The 14655-nt window shown below is 43.8% G+C and overlaps 1 protein-coding gene across 1 annotated transcript in view; it reads left to right on the top strand.

Moving 5' to 3' along the window:
* The first annotated feature begins 7872 nt into the window (after positions 1–7872).
* Positions 7873–14655, top strand: part of LOC126428108 (venom allergen 5.02-like) — a 45039-nt gene continuing 38256 nt past the window's right edge. Inside the window, exon 1 of the mRNA XM_050090011.1 lies at positions 7873–8063. The gene's annotated coding sequence lies outside the window, so the exon portion shown is untranslated. The remainder of the gene's footprint in view (positions 8064–14655) is intronic.

Genomic DNA, 14655 nt, shown 5'->3' with positions numbered 1-14655 from the left:
AGTGAATATAGTTACTTGAATGTAAAATTCCCGAAGCTTGCAATGGGGCAAAGCACGAACTCATATTGATCTAAGTTTGTTTCCACAGGATTCAGTACTACAGAACTATGATCTTCATTTGTAGCTTTACGATAGTAAGAAAAACTTTCATCTCAATAAAATTGCAGAATCCAAAACAACACCAAACATTTTGTCCAAAAATAAGAGATTTATAGTGATAAGCACTCCCAGGCGTTTGTGCCTGCAACAGACGTGGCGTTCGCCGTGCCTAGTTGACGTGACGTCACCGACAAGCGCCGAGGCCTTCCTCTGAGTCGGTGTCGCCAGCGGTCAGCGAGTCCTCGCTGTCCGGACCTCACTGGCGTTCCGTCCCGACTGAACTGCCGGCAGACCACGACGCGGAAATACTCGCGGTCGCTCCAGAGATAGTACTACAGTGCACTTATCGATAAGGGCTGCTGCTGCCACTCACGAGCAAGCAAACCAGCAACTTAGTGACGCCAGTAAATGGAATAAGAAACGAGACGGCTGCACAGACAAGACAAGCCGTCAAACAATAAACAGCACGAACGCGAGCCGCGCACGGCTGACATCTATCGTTGAGGACCATATCCATTCCTACATGCAGTTTGATTTTCCTCGGTATGATGTCATCTACGAGCGAGACAATGCAGCGTGTCATATAGCTCGCACAGTATGTGCGTGGTTCGAAAAACACCAGGACGATGTAACATTATGTGATTGCCTTATCATTTTAAATCATTCACTAATCGAGCAGTCGCTCGGCAACAGCTACAATTGGCAAATAATGTTGCGAGAATGTAACAGGTGAACGACCTGTGACGTAACTTGTTTATTGTCGAAGCACCGTCAGAGATGCAGTGAGTTACTGACTTTGAAAACTGCGGCGCGAAAAACGGACAGAAGAAGAACACTTTTACACATTCTTTTGATGTCCGAGATATTAAGAGTTACTGATTTTTTTCTTCTCTTGTCTCTTGTAGCTTATGTCGGACGGGCACGTCTTGCCGCCGTATTATTATTGTTAAAAATAATATTGTTTTAGTGTAAAGTAAAAGTGCAATACTAAAAGTGCAATACTGCATAGCAGTAGATTTATTGTGCGACGTGTATGTGAAAACGTCAAAGGAATTATTTTCATTACGAGAAGAGAAGTGCCAGTCAAAACGGCATCCATGTTAAATCCTTCATTGCAGTGTAAGTTCATTCATTAATTGCCATAAATTCAGAGTTAAATGGAACTGGTGTATGGACTATGTCTCACTCCTTCATGAAGTTACTTAATTTTTTTTCTGCCAAATAGAGTGTTCACAGTCACGAATTCTTTCGTCGAAATCGACCGGAGGTTGCATGCGGCGAAATATTTTCTCCGCGCCCTATTCTACTGGTAAATGCATGATAAACTACGGTCCCTTAGGAAATTCATGTTGAGCTATCCAAAAATAATTATATTTTGAATAGGCATTCACTCTCCTCTGCAATGCAACTTCCGACTGATCAGACGACCCAACAAGAGACAGCCGCACACGGTCGGCGTTCGCAAATATGTTTCCACCGCTGATTATAGCTACATGTTGCAGCACAAAAGTAAACATATTGTTATAATTAGCGACTACGAACGGGGACATTTATAACTGTATGTTTATGTATACACATAACGTAAACATATCGTTATAACGAATTAACCAAACTCCCCGGATTCAAACCCAATAGAGAATCTACGGAACCCCGTCGGTACCTTCCAGAACCGCACTGCCACTCCTCCTGCGCCGCCCGCAGTGGCCGTGCGGTTCTAGGCGCTTCAGTCTGGAACCGCGCCACCGCTGCGGTCGCAGGTTCGAATCCTGCCTCGGGCATGGATGTGTGTGACGTCCTTAGGTTAGTTAGGTTTAAGTAGTTCTAAGTTCTAGGGGACTGATGACCACAGAAGTTAAGTGCCATAGTGCTCAGAGCCATTGGAACCATTTGAACTCTTCCTGTACGTCTCACAGCGGTACGCGCTGCAAAAGACGGTCATTCGGCTTTTGGCAGGTGGCAACATTAAACTGTCTGGATTGTCGTGAATGGAACGGTGATTTACTTTCCTCATCTTCGTGTCCATAGCCTCATCGTGTTTCCTTCAGATCAAAATCAATCTCTCCGCCATAGGTTGTAATCTTTACCGAAACAACCTGAACTTATACTTTGATTCACTATTAATACGAGGGTCACTCCAAAAGAAATGCACACTATTTTTTTTAAATCCATCTTTTATTCTCCATGTTTGAAAGTTTTACAGTGTGTAGATACATCCTTTAGGAACAATATTTTCATTTATACACATAATTTCCATCCCTCTCAACTGCCTTACGCCATCTTGAAACCAGCGCCTGCATACCCGCACTGTAAAATTCTGGACCAACCTGTTCGAGCCACTTTTTGGCAGCGTGCACAAGGGAGTCATCATCTTCAAACCTTGTTCCACGAAGAGAGTCTTTCAGTTTCCCAAGGAGATGATAGTCACATGGAGCCAGGTCAGAACTGTAAGTGTTGTCCATCCTAGATTTGTATAGCTTCCATGGTTTTTTGACTGACATATGGCCGTGCACTGTCGTGCAACACCAAAACATCGTGCTTTTGCCGATGTGGTCGAACACGACTCAGTCGAGCGTGAAGTTTCTTCGGTGTCGTCACACATGCATCAGAATTTATGGTGGTTCCACTTGGCATGATGTCCACAAGCAAGAGTCCTTCGTAATCTAAAAACACCGTAGTCATAACTTTTCCAGCAGAAGGTGTAGTTTTGAAGTTTTTTTTCTTGGTGAATTTGCACGATGCCACTCCATTGATTGCCTCTTCGTCTCTGGTGAAAAATGATGGAGCCATGTTTCATCACCTGTCACAATTCTTCCAAGAAATTCATCTCCACCATTCTCGTAGTGTTCCAAAAGTTCGCTGCATATCGTTTTTCTTGTTTCTTTGTGAGCCACTGTCAACACCCTGGGAACCCACCTGGCACAAACCTTTTTTAACGCCAACACTTTCAGTATTCTGCAAACACTTGCTTCCCCTATCCCAACGTAGCGTGACAATTCGTTCACTGTGATGCGTCTGTCAGCAGTCACCAACTCGTTAACACTCTGCACACTGTCTGGAGTGTGTGCAGTACGAGGCCTGCCGCTGCAAGGACAATCCTCAATATTGCCGTGCCCGCTTTCATCACGTAACATGCCTGCCCCCCGACTAACTGTACTACGATCGACAGCAGCATCTCCGTACACCTTTTGCAACCTCTTGTGTATGTTTCCCACTGTCTCGTTTTCACAGCACAGGAATTCTATGACAGCACGTTGCTTTTGACGAACGTCAAGTGTAGCAGCCATCTTGAAGACATGCTGTGACGGCGCCACTCACGGCAACAGATTGAACTAAGTTTGAAAACAAGCGGTAAGGATGTATCTACACACTGTAAAACTTTCACACGCGAAGAATGAAAACTGTATTTTTACAAAAATAGTGTGCATTTCTTTCGGAGTGACCCTCGTACAAGATAAATGTTGAAGTGAAAGATTTAGCTTCACACAGAATATTCGGTTCTGAACTAATGAGGAAACCTCGAAATGCACAACACTTACTCTACAAATTTACATTCTTTGCACAAAAAAAGCGAAGAACCCAGAAGGAACAGGTCCACGTTAACGTAACATCGGCGAGCACGTAAATTCTTTGCAACAGGTACATCAGCCGTCAGTGTCGTACGTACGTCTTTTGTGTTCCCACTAGCACTGGAAGGGGCGTGGACGACTATCACATGTTGAATGATCATTGTGAATAGCTCGGAGATTCCGCGTACTCGTGTGGGACAGCGTCATCAGCACCTGACAGATCATGATAGGGGCCTCATTGTGAGTCCTCATTTGGCCAGCTGGCCGAATCGTGCAGTATCCGGATTTGTGAACCAATCGGATGGGACAGTGACTCGATATTGGTCTGCGTTGGAACTTGAGAGCAGGGATATTCGTCGGGAAGATTCCGGTCGCCCATAGCTGACCACTATCCCTGTTTCGTCGTACTCCCTTCACATCTGTGCCTGCCATCCGAGAACAAGTAAAGGACTCCGTGCAACGGTCTATATCATCCCGGACCACTGGTCGTAGGCTAGCAGCAGCCGGACTAGGGAATCACCGCCCCATGCGCGGGCTTCCATTAACAACACCAAGAAGAAATGCAGATGATGAACGGGTGTTCATTGGAAAAATACAGTACATTATACTAGAACTGACATATGATTACATTTTCACGCAATTTGGGTGCATAGATCCTGAGAAATCAGTACCCACAACAACCACCTCTGGCCGTAATAACGGCCTTGATACGCATGGGCATTGAGTCAAAGAGAGCTTGGATGGTTGTACAGGTACAGCTGCCCATGCAACTTCAAAACGATACCGCAGTTCATCAAGAGTAGTGACTGGCGTATTGTGACGAGTCAGTTGCTCGGCCACCATTGACCAGACGTTTTCAATTGGTGAGAGATCTGGAGAATGTGCTGGCCAGGGCAGCAGTCGAACATTTTCTGTATCCAGAAAGGCCCGTACAGGACCTGCAATATGCAGTCGTGCATTATCCTGCTGAAATGTAGGGTTTCGCAGGGATCGAATGAAGGGTAGAGCCACTGGTCGTAACACATCTGAAATGTAACGTCCACCGTTCATAGTGCCGTCAATGTGAACAAGAGGTGACCGAGACGTGTAACCAATGGCATTCCATATCATCACGCCAGGTGATACGCCAGTATGGCGATGACGAATACACGCTTCCAATGTGCGTTCACCGTAACGTCGCCAAACACGGATGCTGCAAACCTAACCTGGATTCATCCGAAAAAATGACGTTTTCCCATTTTTGCACCCAGTTTCGTCGTCGAGTACACCAACGCAGGCGCTCCTGTCTGTGATGCAGCGTCAAGAGTAACCGCAGCCATGGTTTCCGAGATGATAATCCATGCTGCTGCAAACGTCGTCGAACTGTTCATGCAGATGGTTCTTGTCTTGCACACGTTCCCATCTGTTGACGCAGGGATCGAGGCGTGGCTGCACGATCCGTTACAGCCGTGCGGATAAGATGCCAGTCATCTCGACTGCTAGTGATACGAGGCCGTTGTGATCCAGCACGGCGTTCCGCATTACCCTCCTGAACCCACCGATTCCATATTCTGCTAGCAGTCATTGGATCTCGACCAACGCGAGCAGCAATGTCGCGATACGATAAACCGCATTCGCGAAAGGCTACAATCCGTCCTTTATCAAAGTCGGAAACGTGATGGTGCGCATTTCTCCTCCTTACACGAGGCACCACAACAACGTTTCACCAGGCAACGCCGGTCAACTGCTGTTTGTGTATGAGAAATCGGTTGGAAACTTTCCTCATGTCAGCAAGTTGTTGGTGTCGCCACCGGCGCCAACCTTGTGTGAATACTCTGAAAAGCTAAACATTTGCATATCACAGCATCTTCTTCCTGTCGGATAAATTTCGCTTCTGTAGCACGTCATCTTCGTGGTGTAGCAATTTTAATGGACAGTAGTGTGTCAAAAATAGATCTAAGTCACAAAGGAACTGCAGAGATTGGTTATGAGTGGACACAATCAATGGGGAAACTTAGAAATTTGTGTCGGACCAGTATGCCAAACCAAGTCTCCTGCTTACGAGACAGATTTTCTGATCACTCAGCCATCGGGACACAGTAGTCATCGCAAATGCACGGACTACCCTAGCACGCCTCTCGTCAGACACAAATTCTCAATTTATCCACAAATTAGTAATATAGTGCCCCTTGCCCATTGTCCTCATTAGTCGCAGCATTTCGCCTATTCCAGTTCGAGCCTGTGTGAATCCGTACTGAAGAGGTCATTGGCTGTCTTCGCCATAACTATATACACACATGTGGTCTCCAAAAGAACAGACAGCACATATACATAGACTTCAGTGTTAGGAAGTAATTTCTAGACGTATTTGTCTAGACGAGTGGTTCCCAACAGGGGGTCCCCCAGGGGTCCGCGAGCTATGCCAGAGGGGTCCGCAAGATGCTATTAGGATAAAAAATATATGAAATATATTTCGTATGATAACAGATTTTTTTGTTTTGGCCGCTCTATATCTTTCAATAATGAATATTGTAAGTAGGCTGTTTATGTTTTCTCTATGTAAGTAGGCTGTTTATGTTTTCTTATTGGCAACGTTACGTAGCGCTCAATATGAAAATCACTGGCTGTGCTGTGTGCAGTCTGTCGCTAGTTTGCATTGTTGTCTGCCATTGTAGTGTTGGGCAGCGGCAGCTGGATGTGAACAGCGCGTAGCGTTGCGCAGTTGGAGGTGAGCCGCCAGCAGTGGTGGATGTGGGGAGAGAGATGGCGGAGTTTTGTAATTTGCCATGAACTGATATATATATTATGATTTGTGATGATATTAAGGTAAATACATTGTTTGTTCTCTATTAATATCTTTCATTTGCTAACTATCCCTATCAGTAGTTAGTGCCTTTAGTAGTTTGAATCTTTTATTTAGCTGGCAGTAGTGGCGCTCGCTGTATTGCAGTAGCTTGAGCAGCGAAGATTTTTGTGAGGTAAGTGATTTGTGAAAGGTATAGTTTAATGTTAGTCAGGGCCATTCTCTTGTAGGGAATTTTGAAAGTCAGATTGCGTTGCGCTAACAAAATATTGTGTGTCAGGTTAAGCACAGTCCTGTATAATTGTTCAAAGGGGACGTTTCAATATGTCAATGTTTTTTCTAAGTACCAAAAATAGAAAAGGTATAAAAAGACTATTAATTTGGCTCTTTTAGGTACTTGATACTGTGATATGACAAGGTACCAATCAAGCTCGATGGGGGGGTCCTCGAGAAAATTTTTTTGGGAACCCCTGGTCTAGAGTATAACCTTGTATGCAAGTGAAACGTGGACGATTAAAAGTTCAGGCAATGTGGTGCTACAAAAGAATGCTGAAGATTAGATGGGTAGATCACATAACTAATGTCGAGGTACTGAAGAGAATTGGGGAGACAAGAAATTTGTCACAGAACCTGACTAGAAGAAAGTTTCGGTTGATCGGACACATTCTAAGACATCAAGGGATCACCAATTTAGTGTTGGAGGGAAGTGTGGGGGGCAAGTGTCGTAGAGGGAAGCCACGAGTAAATACACTAAGCAGATTCAAGAAGGATGTTGGTTGCAGCAGCTGTGCGGGGATAAGTAGTATCGCTCAGGATAGAGTACTACGGAGAGCTGCATCAGACCTACTTTCGGACTGAAGACCGCAACAAGAGACAAGACAACATTAGTCCCTAATGTTGCGAGAAAACACCCTCTGCTATGCGCAGCACACTCGGTTGTGCAGTGGAGGCGTAGGTGTAGATAACGTCGACGTCGACGGTGCGTTGATGTTCGAAACTAGGTCAAAGAACGGAGGTCTCACGAGTTGTTGACAAAGCCACCGCGCAGTCACGGCCGTAAACAAGAGTAACGATCGAACAGTGATTAGCTGATTCGTCAGTGTTGTTGCGCTGCGTCCTGTTCCGAAATATTCCCGCCGGCCGTGCGCGCCGAGTTCTCGACCATTACTCCGCCCGTGGCAGCGTGCAAAGTTACGGCGTTTGTGTTTGCGCCGGTCGGGTCGTGTGTTTTGCGCCCGCGGCGAATCAGCCAGCCAGTACACGGCGGCGAAATCGCCCATGATGGTGCGGCCACACCGACGCGCCGGATCACGTGACCCGCGGGTCCAGTCCTGCGATCGCGTGTGTGTGTGTTTGAGAGGGAGGGAGACAGCCGGTGGCGGTATATAAGTGGATGCGGCGCTCGGCAGTCGTCACCTAAGAGGTTAGCGTCCACTTCGCGACTACGCGCGCCCGACATCCGCCGAGGACCAGTCGCCGCCGCTGACATTCCGAACAGCGCCGGAGAAAGCCGATCGCGCCCGATCTACGAAGGCGTCCCGCGGGAAAGCCCTCCAGCCGGCAATTGACGGCCACAGCGATTTTCGAAAGCAGTTCAGAACGCTTCCGTACACCAGGTATGGATTTTGTTTAATTTCTAGCATCCACAAGATACAGGCAGAGTCGTTACTCTGATCGCCAGTGAACATCAAGCTTTTATGCTTATTCGCAATAAAATTAGTATCAATATTTTCGCTATCTCCCGCCCTCGTTACCACATCAATATAACATTGAAAGAAGTACCAGATTAAAATGTGACGAAAGTATCTAAAAATCGCGAAATCAAGTAATCAAGCTGTACATATGTACCGATTATAAATATTGACAGTGATTGTAGTGATATAGTCGTTGATTTTTCGGTATTTTCTTCAGATAGCTGATTAAAAAACCATGACTAGTATAACAATTAGTCTAAGACTACAATTAGTCTAAGACTACATATGTCTGAATTGGGTCAATTGTTGCGGTTGATCTAAATTGTTATATTATTCTTAAGAACCAGTTTCGTCGAGATCGCTTGCAAATCTTTTTGTTGATTACCAATTTCGACAGATCTCTGCTGTGCTCATCGGATCTTGTGAGCTATTAACTGAAGTTTATGATCTTTATAAACGTTCACGCCACATACTGGTGTAGCGTCATTCTACAATAACATGGTTTGCATGTTTGTAAAGATCATGTGTTACAAAACCCGATGAAATGATGACAGCACACATCTGTCGTAACCGGTGATCAATAGAAAGAATTACATGCGGTCTTGGTGAATCTGATTTTTAAGAATAATGTAGTCTCTGAAGACACAGAACATTGCTTCATATGTTCGCGAAACGTACAAAATACCGTGTCTGGTGGGAATCTCTCTATGCGGAAATTTACGATCGCAGCTATTCTCAACAGAGTTCTTACAGTTCAGATGGCTTCGATATGCGACGTAAGATTTTTGTTTAATCTCTAGTATCTGCAGTATACGGTTATATTCGTCATGAATTCTGATCACTGTTGGACACTATGCTTCAATGCTTATTCTCATTAAAAAGAAGTCTTACTGACTAGGTTGTATCTCGTCCTTGATAACAATATTGATGAAAGTTCTTAGAAAGGTTTTAATGGAGGTATCTGAATAAAGTCTTCGGCGTTAAGTCATATGAACAGTGAAATGAATCTTCCAGATTGTATATTCGTACCGAACACAAACACTGGCAGTGATGCTAAGGATTTAGTTATTTTTCGTCATTTCGAGCTCATCTTTAGGACGGGATAGGACGAGAAATCTGCCCTGCCCTTTAGAAGGAACCATCATGGTATTTGCCTGAAGCGATTTAGAAAAATCATAGAAATCCGAAATTAGTGTTTATAGTACAGCGAAGTTTTGCTTAACTGCATTGTACATTCCGACAAAATGTCTGACAGGGAATCTATGCGGCACACTATTAAAGATCAAAGAGAATCTTAACACAAGTTCCACAATTTGGAAGACTTCCGTACACACAATAACATTCTTCTTTACCTTTAGCATACGCATACAGATTCAAAGTCGTTAATAACCCTGAAGACATTCGAATACCAAGTTTATTCGCGGTACAGTAGATTTCACTGTTTCAGCTATCTCATGTCCTTGTTAACAAATCGGCGTTCGTACTTACAAGTATTTTAATATAATGTTTGTCTAAAGTCTTTGACGACGATTTCAAAAAATAGCAAAATTATCTCAATATGTCCATACCGTAAGGAACGTAAATATTGTCAGTAATCGTAAGGACTGATTAGCTGTCTTATCTTACGTGTTTCGTTATGATAATTGCCTAAACTGGGGTGAACAACACCACACAATAATTGAATCTGGCGTTAGTGTTTATTAGTGATATTTTTCCTGACTCTATTGTAGAATCCGGCAATATATCTAATGAGACAGACAGTAGTCTCAAAATCTTAGGTTCAGGATACCAATGAAAACATGAAATCAAGAAAGCCTAATAATACTCAAAATTTTAGTAGCCGTTTAACTCACAGACTAAATGATCTACCTTTAGAACCTTAGTTTCTCAGAAATAAATTGAAAGTCATCTTTGTTACCTACCGCTGTTAGACCTTGTTTTATACAATATAACTGGTTTCACTTTAATTTACTATCCTTTTATTTCAATATAGTATTCACATGAATACACTCCACCGAATATTTTCTGTGATTTATTGTTATTGTTTTCTCCCTTTAACATAATCATGTGGATTTTTTTTTCCACGACGAAGTTTTTTTCCCTCTTTCGATACAATATTCTCTTCTGAATCTATACGACGATTCCGTTATGAATCTGCAAACTTTCAAGGACGACGGAGAAGGGCAAATGTATCACATTGAGGAAACGACCTAGTCGAAAGTTATAAGCGAAAATCCTTGTAATACCCCTGCCAGTAGAATACATGTACCGGCATTGTTGCTGCTGAGTTTGTACGGTAGTTAATTTTCAGAGGTGGTACTGTAGACCAAAACAAGACAAATTGTGCAGTAAACACGGCTCTAAAATGCGTACCTTAAGAACTATGAACATTTATTCAATTTCGCTGCTGTGAAACACATCTTATCTGGTGAACAAGTGCCGACAACTTCTAAGGCAGGCAGTTTAGGGCCTATGTTTACTGGACATTTTTGTCTTGTTTTGATCTGAAAGTTGCTTACCATACAATCTTAGCAATAACAGTACCGGGTCATACATTCCACTACCAGATGTGTCAGAACGATTTTCACTCGTGATTATTAACTCCGTCGTTTCCGGACCAGGGTCCTATCAAACTGAAACATTTAGCTTCTCCAACGTCTCTGAAAGTTTGTAACATCATGTAATCACCCTGTATATCCACACCCTCCAAACAATAGTCAAATGCATGGCAGAGTGTGTGTCCCATGTACCGGTTATTAGAGTTTCTTCCTGTTTCATTCAGGAGCTGGCCGCGGGAGAAATTATTGTTTGAATGCATCTGTGCGCGCCGTAATTATTCTATTTTATCTTCACGACCCCTATGTGAGCGGTGCGTAGGGGTTGTAGTATATTCCTCGAGTGATCATTTAAATCTCTAAACACTGTAAGGTCGGTTTCTCGGGCAGTTTGCGTCTGTCAGTACAATTCTTTCAGCATCTCTGTGACATTGTTCCATGGCTCAAAGAGACCTACGACTATTAGTGCTGTCTATACGTTCAGTACCTGCCGATAGTACTGTTTGGCGCGAGTCAGACACACTTGAGCAATATTCTAGGACGGGTCGCACGACTATTTTGCAAGCAGTCTGATTTGCAAACGGATCTCAGCAAGGAACCGAAGTAGACCACCTGCTTTGGCCACGACTGAGCCTCTGTGATCGCTGCAAAGTGCTACACGCAGGTATTGCTATGAGTTGACCGATTCGAATTGTGACTCACTGATATTGTTGTCATATGATGGTCGGGAAGGGAGTGAGACAGGGTTGTAGCCTATCCCCGATGTCATTCAATCTGTATATTGAGCAAGCACTGAAGGAAACAAAAGAAAAGTTCGGAGTAGGTACTAAAACCCATGGAGAAAAATAAAAATTTTGAGGTTCACCGATGACATTCTAATTCTGTCAGAGACAGCAAAGGACTTGGAAGAGCAGCTGAACGGAATGGACAGTGTCTTGAAAGGAGGATATAAGATGAACATCAACAAAAGCAAAACGAGGATAATGGAATGTAGTCGAATCAAGTCGGGTGATGCTGAGGGAATTAGATTAGGAAATGAGACACTTAAAGTGGTAAAGGAGTTTTGCTATTTGGGGAGAAAAATGATGGTCGAAGTAGAGTGGATATAAAATGTAGACTGGCAATGGCAAGGAGAGCGTTTCTGAAGAAGAGAAATTTGTTAACATCGAGTATAGATTTAAGTGTCAGGAAGTCGTTTCTGAAAGTATTTGTATGGAGTGTAGCCATGTATGGAAGTGAAACGTGGACGATAAATAGTTTAGACAAGAAGAGAGTAGAAGCTTTCGAAATGTGGTGCTACAGAAGAATGGTGAAGATTAGATGGGTATTTGACATAAGTAATGAGGAGGTATTGAATAGGATTGGGGAGAAGAGGAGTTTGTGGCACAACTTGACCAGAAGAAGGGATCGGTTAGTAGGACATGTTGTGAGGCATCAAGGGATCACCAGGGTAAAAATCGTAGAGGGAGACCAAGAGATGAATACACTAAGCAGATTCGGAAGGATGTAGGCTGCAGTAGGTACTGGGAGATGAAGAAACTTGCACAGGATAGAGTAGCATGGAGAGCTGCGTCAAATCAGTCTCAGGACTGAAGACCACAACAACAACATGATACTTCGTTGGATCGTTTCGTGAAACGCACAGTTTTCTATTTTTAAACATTATAAACAAACTGCCAATCCCGACACGACCTTATCAGTTCGTGACAGAATATTTCTGCAACTTTTTTTCAGGCAGCAGTCCGATGTAGATACGGTAGCTACATCACACGCGAAAAGTCTGAGGGTACTATGAAATCTCTCTACAAAACATTAATATACAACATAAACAGCGAGGGTCCCAACACACGACCGTGGGGAACACATACAGTTACATTTACATCTGTCGATGACTCACTATCAAACCTGACTCGCTGCGTCTTCTCTGCATTTCGGACAAAATACATAGACGCAACAAGTGGAACACGTTAAGTTTACTAGAAGTATATCACATCCACCGTCATTGTGAACTGTGAACGTCATGAACAAGCATAGCCTGATTGCTCTTGAAGTGTGTCTGCTCTCTCGTCTTTGACGCGCGAGGTGGTACGTCACATCAGCGACAGTGGGCTATTTGCCAGCGCCACTGCTGTTGCCCTGTTGCAGCTCTGGTTCTTATTTATTCTTCCCCGCCTCTTTTCCTCCAACCCCCCCCCCCCCTCCTCCGCCACGTCCCGTTACACTGTTTGTTGCCCGCCTTGACGCCCATGGTTCTTTGGTCTGCCACCAGTTCTTTTCACTTTTGACATGAGATATTTTAACGTAACCTGTGCAGTCGTTTACTCCTTTCTTGACGTTTTCTCCTAGCTTTTCTTGTACAATACCTGTCTGTGGTTCTTTACCAATGCATCCACATCGATTCTCTCACTCCTTTTATATCCTCCGGTAGCTCTTATAGTCCTCATTTTAGCTCTTTGAATATGTATTTCGTGTATCATATTCAAAGCTCATATTTAAAGCTCTGTCAACACCCATCTTATAGCGTTTTTCTATAAGTATTTCATCGTGCTGAAGCTCTTTTAAAGTGCCTGTTAATCCTTAGAGATGCAATGTTTAACTTGTTCACTTTATTACTCATATCTTATTCATGGTCATAAAAAATTCTCGATCAATGTAACTGAAATGGTTTACCTGGCCTCGTAGCTGTCCAGTCATAGGCGGATAGGGGTCATCGTTGCCCGTCAGAAGCCGATACGAGTTGGAATCTCGACCTGAAACACAGTTTCGTTTATCAGAAAATTTGCACTCTCGTGGGTGAAACAGTCACTGTTCATGTAAATCGACATACAGTACATATCCTGCCAGCCACCAAACGACGCTTCGCGGAGGGTACTTTTAACAGCCCTAGTCATTTCCTTTCCTGATCTTAACGCAAAAGGAGCAACTGGAATATAGCTGTGTATATGCTCCCGTCTGATGCTTAATTTCTCTCACCTTGCCATCGCGGTGCTTACGCGAGATGTACGTCGGTGGCAGAAGAGCCACTCTGCTGTCTATCGCACTTGCCGGTTCTAAACTTCTTCAGTATTGTTACGCGAAAAGGGCTTATTCTTCCCTCCAGGTGTTCCCATGTGTTGCGGTGTTGGTAAACATATGTGAAAAGTCGAAACAGAAGAAATAAAGTAAAATTTGTGCTCCGGCCGGGACTCGAACCCGGGTGTTCTTGCTTGCTTCGCGGAAATGCTAACCATTAAACCACCACGGTCAACATTGATGCACGAACTAACCAAGTTGCGCACTGCCCAACACAAACTTCAATTCATATCTTTTGCTTATTTTCCCTTTATTGGTTAGCATTTTTGCCTCGCAAGCAAGAAGACCCGGGTTCGAGTCCCGGCCGCAGCACAAATTTTAATTCATTTCTTCTGCTTCGATCATTGTCGTAGATAATGAAGAGACTTAAATGTCTCAGAGAAACATTTAATTATATCTGAAAAGTATTACCCGACCACGATATTATTGCACTTGGCCTACAGTGGAAACGCACGGAGAAGTTACAGTAAACAAGTACAGTGGTCAGTAAGGAGAAAGCCTCGCACTGTGAGTCATTCCGAGACAGATGTACGTATTCTGTCAGGTCGTTCAGCGTGTCTTTGTCAAATATTATGGTAAACACTCAAGATAAGCCGGCCGCAAAGCCCCCTGTGTCCGGTGCAATAATATTGTGGTCGACCAGTATCTGAATAGCGTCATCCATGCCGGATATTCAGTTTGTTGTCAGCTGTCAAAAAAGTGACGTGTCTTTTGATAGAGTCGGCGATTATTTATTTTTTATATAAACGGTCGTGAATACGAGTTTCTCAGGAGTTCCTGGATTGGAAATCAAAAATGCAGGAATACGTATTAGGCGATTAAACGGGAGCCTACGCGTATGACGTTGAAACTAAGACTCAGCCATGACAGCAGAAGCATTCTGGATA

Source organism: Schistocerca serialis, chromosome 12 (genome assembly GCF_023864345.2).
Source record: "Schistocerca serialis cubense isolate TAMUIC-IGC-003099 chromosome 12, iqSchSeri2.2, whole genome shotgun sequence".
Classification (NCBI taxonomy): Eukaryota; Metazoa; Arthropoda; class Insecta; order Orthoptera; family Acrididae; genus Schistocerca; species Schistocerca serialis.
Note: the sequence above shows the minus strand (reverse complement) of the source record. Positions and strands in the feature narration are given on the sequence as shown.